The sequence below is a fragment of the Aulonocara stuartgranti genome (assembly GCF_965226115.1).
Source record: "Aulonocara stuartgranti genome assembly, chromosome: 3".
NCBI classification, from domain to species: Eukaryota; Metazoa; Chordata; class Actinopteri; order Cichliformes; family Cichlidae; genus Aulonocara; species Aulonocara stuartgranti.
Window position 1 is genome coordinate 6380121 of NC_138941.1, and position 7860 is coordinate 6387980.

Genomic DNA, 7860 nt, shown 5'->3' on the forward strand with positions numbered 1-7860 from the left:
TGTGGAGCCATTTGTGGGAGCATTTCAAGTTGCTATACATCAATACAACTGTTATAGCCCTAATTTTAATAATATGTATGCATTAAGTCCATAGTAACTACATAAACTGCAAAAAAAACCTCTGCTCATCCATCTCTGTGTGTATCAGGATACATTTGGTTCATAATACACAGAAAAATCAGAGTTATTACCTGTAATAAATGTGAAAGATTCCTGCAGTGATAACCAGGCAGGACTGAAACACATCCAAGCTGTCACCACGGTAACAGCACCGCCCATCCACAGGTGAGGGGAGGAGCAAAAAGAGGGACTTTGACCATTTTATACTAAAAACACTCAACTAATGTTTCTAATATGAAACAAATAAGCCCACATTAATGTGAGCGTTTATTAAATAATAATAATGATGATTTCCTCCTGATCTCATTTCCACAGCAGAGAAAACTGTGGTGTATATTGAGGTGGAGGGTGTGGTCTGTGGCTCAGGTGTAGAGTGAGGGTGGGGTGCACCACAGCAGCATGCTGGGACTGCTGAGGGTGGAGGAGGGAGTGATGATGACATCAGAGCTGCAGCACAGAGACCAGTGAACACACAGTCTGTTCATCTTTGCATAGATACAATATACAGCACAATATTGAATGACAGACACGCTGTGGGAGCTTCCACAGATACACTGACGTCAGCATCCAGAGTCCTCCTGCTGCTCCCCCCTCAGAGCCCCGTGATCAGCACCAACACATTCAGTTAGATGACAGAGTCCAGCTGCAGCTAGAATCAGCTCCCCTCTGTGAACAACAGCACAGCGTCAGTGTTTCACACTCAGTGAAAGGAGGAAACAGCAGAAGAACACCATGTGTGCTACGTTTCCCAGGACACACTACAAACTGCACAAATACAGAGCAGCACGTGGAAGGACCTGGAGCTGCATTTACAGAGCTGCAGACAGCGTGATGTCCTGTATGGACAGGTGGAAGGAAGCAAGTCCTCAGCTGGAACACTCGTGTTTGTCCACAGACAGGAAACACAGCAGGAAACTTCCTCACAGAAGTGCAGCTCATGGATAACACACTTCCTGTCAGTCAGAATGAGGCTGCAGCCAAACACAGAAAGGTGTTTTTGTCCAGATGAGCCCAGAGAAGAAACACGAGTGTTCACAGACATCAGAAGCTCAGAGAGGTGAAACATGAGGTTGGAGTCCTCGTCAGCATCCAGAAGAGCTGCTGTGAAACCCTGAGTACTCATGACAGACTCTGATGGCACAAACACATCATGATTCAAACAGAAAGACAAACATGGAGCTCCTGATCCTCCTGCATGAGAACAAGCTGACATGAGCGCTGTGTCTGAGAGTGTCTCCCTGTCACAGTGACAATAACACAGCTGCTGCTCACAGTCATTAAACTGACCTGAGGTCAGCTGTGCTCCTTACATATGAACCATGTGACCTCACATCAGTGCTGTGGATGACTGTAGTCATAGAAGAGTAGAGCTGTAGCAGGTGGTGTGAGGAGGAGGTGGTGTATTGTAGTTAACGCAGTACTGAAACACTCCAGCAGAGGGCGCTGTTAAGTCCTTATTGTAACACAGTTACTGTGTGCAGTTAGACTTCATACATAATCTGCACTTATTTCCATCAGACATGCTGTCAGTAAATGATTGGTTTCTATTGATTCTACTTCCTGTTGACTCGTTTGATGACAGTGAAACAATCACAGCTGATTGTGTGATGATGTAAACTGTCACTGTTACATTCAGTGTGTGTGACATAATGTTAGTGCAGGCTGATAACAGCCTGGTTCTGTTAGAAACACATGAACGTGTCCATAGATCAGTGTGTGTTTAACATGAGAGCTTCAGCCCTGCTGATGTGTTAAATAAAGACATGCAGGAAAACTGATGAGACTCTGAAATAACTCTTTATATTTATAATGTAACTCTGCATCAAAAGAACAACAAAGGATCCCAGACAGGTTTCTGTGAACAAAGACCATTCTGATGTTTCTGTGTTTCTAACACTTTGACATTATTAGTAAACAGACTGCAGTGAGCAGCATTTATAAAGAGCTTCTATATAAAGATATGACAGCTGTTTGACAAGTTTATCACTCTGTGTTTGGACCTGATCAGTCCAGCTGTTTACTTGAAACATGTTCATTTACCTGTTCTGTTATATTCATGTTCTTGTCTCTGTTGAAAACACATTTTAATGTCCCTCAGATTTTTCTCCCAGATGAATAAATATAAAAATGACACAAACTGACTGCAGCTACTTTTTGTCCTTTCTGTCAAAAACCTTCATGTGACTCATGAGAGACACGTTTCAGCTGTTTGTGACAGATCAGAGGCCAACAAGTCATTTATAACACTTTCCATCATTGTTTAAAGTTCTCAGTGTTTCTGTGTTGCTGCGTATAGGATCTCCCAGCATCATCACTGTGCTGTCCAATCATTGTGTGCGAGGTTACCCTTATAGTGCGATGTGTGTTTGCACAAAGAGAAGCATGTGTGTCAAATATAAATAAGCACAGAACAGAAACAGCTGCTCGTTTCTTCTGTTTAGAGTCAAGTTAGTGTTTTGTGTCTTTGTTTGAGGCCTGATGTCGAGCAGAGGTGTGTGTAACTGCACTGCTCTGTTATATGTGTGAAGTGTGTGCTTCTCTTCAGCATCATCTTTGTCACTGCTGATTCCTTTGTGTCATCATGTGTTGAGAAGAGAGAACAGTTATAACGGAGGAGCAAAAGGAAGCCCTGAAATCTGCATCAACAAGGAAGTGTTGGCTCACCAGTGATCCCAGCAGAGCCACTGGTTTGGCTCCAGTTGTTCTAGATTCAATGATGTTGTTGCTACAGATACATGTCAGCATCTTTATTGAATTTTATATGAAGCAGAAATGGTGTCATTAGGAGAAGAAGAGGAGAACAAGTCCGGCGAGGAGGCAGCAGCTCTTAAAGATGAAACAGCAGCTCAGCCCTGAGCTCAGAGAGCTGCACATGAAAAAGCTCCTCAAGCAGATCCTGTCAGAGGTTTGTCATCAACAGGAGGAACTGTTCACATCATAGGATGAAGATGCTGTCAGCTGGATGAAGAAGGTTATTTAATGCAAACGTTCACACTGAAGTCAAATTGTTGTCGTGTTGAACAGATTCATGTACTGATCGTCTCCAGAATGTTAGAAGAGCTTCAATGAATCATTAGAAACAACTTACAGCTGCACAGCTGTGTCAAACACATCTGTGTGTCATTGTGGGATTGTTGTGTTTCTACATGTGACACACGTCTAAAACATGCACACAATCTGAACACAAACAGGGACTCATGTGTTCCCACAGCCAGATGCTGAGAGCCATTTCCTTGTAGTCCTGTGTCTACATACATGAACCATTAGATGTTATTGGAATGATTGTCAGCTCTGATAGTTTCATGTGTGTTTAGCTGGACGCTGTTTGATCCTCGACATGTTTAAAGGTGTCCAGTCCTGAGACACTGGGGCTGGAAACAGCTGTGATGTCATTGGACTGTCACACAGACAGAAGTGCATGAAGTGAGCAGCCGAGGAGCCGCTGATGTTTTGGATTCAACAGCATTTGAAAGGTCGACACAGACACATTTGCACACAGAAAGCTGAATCTGTCATATGCCACAGTGAACTCACTGTTCAGTGTTTTTCAGGAAGCTTCTTAACTGCCTCTGCTGCCAAACAAGCAGCTGATGTCCTTGAGAAGAAGCTGAAGAAGTCTTCAACAACAAATACAGGAAGTGGACTTTCAAATACTAGATTCACTTTAGACTCACAGAGAAATGACTCAACCAGCTGTGTTTGACTATATGAAAGGTCAGTGTGTGTCTGCACACAGACTGTTGTGTTGGACTGTTATTCAGTTGTCTGCTGAATGTTTTCAAATGTCTGCATCTCAGCTGTGATGAGGCTGGGGGTCATGGGAGGCCACCGTAGCAGCCTCTTCAACATCATGACATCATCATAAATGCTGCTGGACTGTCTGATGGGCTGACGGTGAAAAAGCCGTCGGGAAGGAAACAGAAGACATTTCAGAGGCTGCAGCAGATTTCTTTGATTCGGGGCCTTTTTCAGCTTTATTGGACAGAGCAGTGAAGATAAGTGACAGCAAAGCAGAGAGAAAGGGGGCGTGGCCCGGGTCAAAGCCAGGCCAGCTGCTCTCCACCTCGTGGTCACCTGCTCATCCTAGTGAGCTCCACCAGCAGCCCTTTCACACACTTTACACTGTCAAACACTGTGTGTGGACCTCAGCTAACAACAGGCTACATTTAAGTCTGGACTACATGCTTTTATATTGTTTTTATTCCATCAGCAGCTCAACATCATGAGCAGCTTTGACATAAAGACATCAAACTCAAGCTGACTTTAAACTACTTTTAATACAGGGGCTCAAAAACAACAACATCTTTATTATATATCAGGACACAAAGTCATTTCATCTCAAAGGGAAACAGCTTTATTTGGAATAACCAGCACTATCAACTGGTTTGGGATCTCCACCAGTTTCATGTCTTTGCAGCTTCTCCAACAAAGTTCCTGTAAAATCAGCATGTTTGTCTTTATTGGTTTGATAGTGATTGATTATTCAGTCCCAATCTGCTGTCATCTAAAGAACAAAATGATGTTTCTATGAGTCACAAAGCTCCAGATGTTGTCGGCTTCACAAAGAAAACAAAGAACTTAAACACAAAGTGTTTGGAGCCAAAATGTTCCCAAGCTGCTCTTTTTGAAATGGCAGAGGTACAGTGGTGTCTAACAGCACACTGTGGAAGGCAAACATGTTATTGTTGGATGAAACTTCATGAATCCTTTGTAGATTTGAGCTGTTGGAGCCTTTCTTTTCTCTTCAGGTGTACAGATGCTGAGGAGGCAGGTGAAGCAGGTGGAGCTGTTGTGATGCTGGCAGAGGGTGTGTCTTAGTAACTCTGTGAGGCAGAACTGGATCCAACATTGTGGATGTGTTGATGTTGGAGCCATTAAGAGTCTCTGGCCACACTGTAGGATTTCCCTTTGATCCACTGTGGGGGCATTTTGGAGTCTGTCAGTGAAACTCTTCATGTTTGTGTTTGACTCCAGTTTATAGAAACAGAGAAATGTGTCATGCTTTTGTTCGGCCTCCACAAATACACACATTTGTTCATTGGTTGGACTTTTTGGAAGGAGACACATTGAAAACCATGTTAATAAGATCTTGTTGTTTCCTGTGGATCCGACACAGAGAGTGGACTTCAGACAGAAAGCGTGGAAGAGATTTTAGAGGCCGTGTGTGGCAACAGGAAGTTTCTGTGTGTTTGCTGATCTTACATGTGGAAAACAACACGTGATGTTTGTGAAGTTCTACAATGATCATTGTTCTCACAGCATTTTGAGTGGGAACAGTTCAAACTGGGAGTAGTGGGAGTTATTTACTGATTGAAACAAGCTGAATGTTTCTGTGACGATGAAGATCAGCAGCTCAGCTGATCAATGAACTGACATCTATCAGTCGTTTCATGAGATGAAGTCATCAGCAGACATTTGTTCTGACTGTGTGATGAATGTCAGAACGTCAGGGCTCTGCTTTAGTCACTGCTTGATGATCATTGGCTCATTGTTGAATCCAGGGCCCAGTCTGACCTCTGACCTTTGCTGCAGGTCTTCTGTGTTATCTCCACTTTCATGTCTGATCTTCTACTTGTAGTCCTGTGTCTACATATACAGTGGCTTTCAAAAGTATTCGGCCCCCTTGAACTTTCCCACATTTTGTCACATTACAGCCACAAACATGAATCAATGTTATTGGACTTCCAGGTGAAAGACCAACACAAAGTGGTGCACACGTGAGAAGTGGAACGAAAATCATACATGATTCCAAACATTTTTTACAAATAAATAACTGCAAAGTGGGGTGTGCGTAATTATTCACCCCCTGAGTCAACACTTTATAGAACCAGCTTTTGCTGCAGTTCCAGCTGCCAGTCTTTTAGGGTCTGTCTCTGCCAGCTTTGCACATCTACAGACTGAAATCTTTGCCCATTCTTCTTTGCAAAACAGCTCCAGCTCAGTCAGATTAGATGGACAGCGTTTGTGAACAGCAGAAATTGAAATTGAAATTGCAGTGAAGTCAGCTAGAAACTTACAGTGACGTGGACATCATGCAAAGACTGCCAGACTCTGTAATACTGCAAATGATCAGTGACTCAGGTTAACACTAAACTTTAAACGGCACCTCTGTGTCTCTGTGTGCTGAACATCTAGGATTGAGTCAGGCTGCATCAGCTGAAGCTGTTATTTGTATATATCAGTATTTTTTTATTCAGGTGTGGGGAAAATACGTAAGACTGCAGTGAAGCGATGCACCAGATGAATCCCTGGCCAAAGGTATCGTACTCAAATCAGACTACTGATCCAGCCACATCAGCCTTTTGTGAGGTCTGTTTAAAGTAGACTAAAAGTGAACTGCAGGTTCCTGAGAGGTGGACTGTGAGCACAGAAACACATGTTCATACATACAGCTGCAGCAAACTTACATTAATTTTAAATAGATTTGTTACTCTGATGTCTGTCTCTGTGTTAGTCCTCTGACAGACTGGTGACCTGTCCAGGTGTGCTCTACCTACTACTGGGACAGGTTCCAGCCTCTGTAATAGAAATGTTCTGTTATTCTCATTTAAAGTGTTTAAGTGCTTATGCATATGCTTAGTTGTGACACTGTTACTGTTCAGTGAAAGTTGCTAAAACTAGATGAACTTACTTCAGCAGTTTGAGAAAACAACTCCCTTTACAGGTGCTGATAAGGCCAAGGGCACAAAACAGCACAACCATTGATGCGTTAGGTTTCATAGCGAGACACGTGAAGTGTGGTAGGATCAGTTTGTAACTTCCTCCCTCTTCCTTGGAAAGCATAAAGGAGGAGGAGCACGACCTCTGTGGCAGCGCTGACATGACTGAACTGTGATGTTTGATGTGTGTATGTGTGTGTGTGTATATATATATATATATATATATATATATATATATATATATATATTTTTTTTTTTTTTTACATACATAGTTTTTTGTTGCCTTATGGTTCCAAGCGCTGTCACCAATCTTTGCATTTTGTTATTATCTCATGACACTTGTTTAATCAGCTACCATCTCTCCTGTGGACTTTTTAATGTCTACAGTCTCAGACCAACACAGCCCTGCCCTTCCCATATTAGATTCTTGATGAATGTGTGTTGTTGTTATTCAGCCTGGTTCAATGTGCCCCTTTTTAACTTTGAGCACCCGCCCCTTTAAACCTCTCTGCACAGCCCTGCACTGAACTCACTATCTTCTCCCTCTAACAGCCTCCACATGTTCTCACTGTAATTTCCCCTCATGAATGAATTTATGCTGCACTAATGTGAATGTTTGCAGGGAAATCAAACGCATTTCACACGCAGTACTCGAGCTGACTTACCTTTGTTTGAATGACGACTTGTACGCGCTGACTCCACAGATAAGGTACGAAAATATATCAGGCTACGTCTTCAGGGTTTCTACTCCACGGCCGTATTTCATACGGGTCCACATTTCCACTGCACGCTATTTTCTGCAAGTACCGCCGCTTCGCCTCTGGACGCAATCGGTCTCTATACAGTCCGTTCTCTTTTGAGCTGCTTTTAAGCATCTTGTAATCGTCGTTCCAACACAGTGTGTTTGTTTTGATTCGTAGACCTCGAAAATGGTGCCGCGCTCCCACAATGCATTGCGGCGTGACATCAACTCCAAAGCCCTATAGAACATGTTCTTTTTCATTGTCAAAATTATCAGGAATAAAGAAGAAAACTGATTCAAAACCTGTGGAACCTGCCAAAAAACAAGTTTTACTGCAAA

General features: G+C 42.8%; 1 protein-coding gene across 1 annotated transcript in view; it reads left to right on the plus strand.

Moving 5' to 3' along the window:
* Positions 1–1143, plus strand: part of LOC309703010 (protein NLRC3-like) — a gene marked incomplete at its 5' end in the record, with an annotated part of 32718 nt that extends 31575 nt beyond the window's left edge. The window contains one exon of the mRNA XM_082527712.1: positions 1–1143. This exon is cut by the window's left edge and continues 1573 nt beyond it.
* Between the last annotated feature and the right edge of the window lie 6717 nt (positions 1144–7860).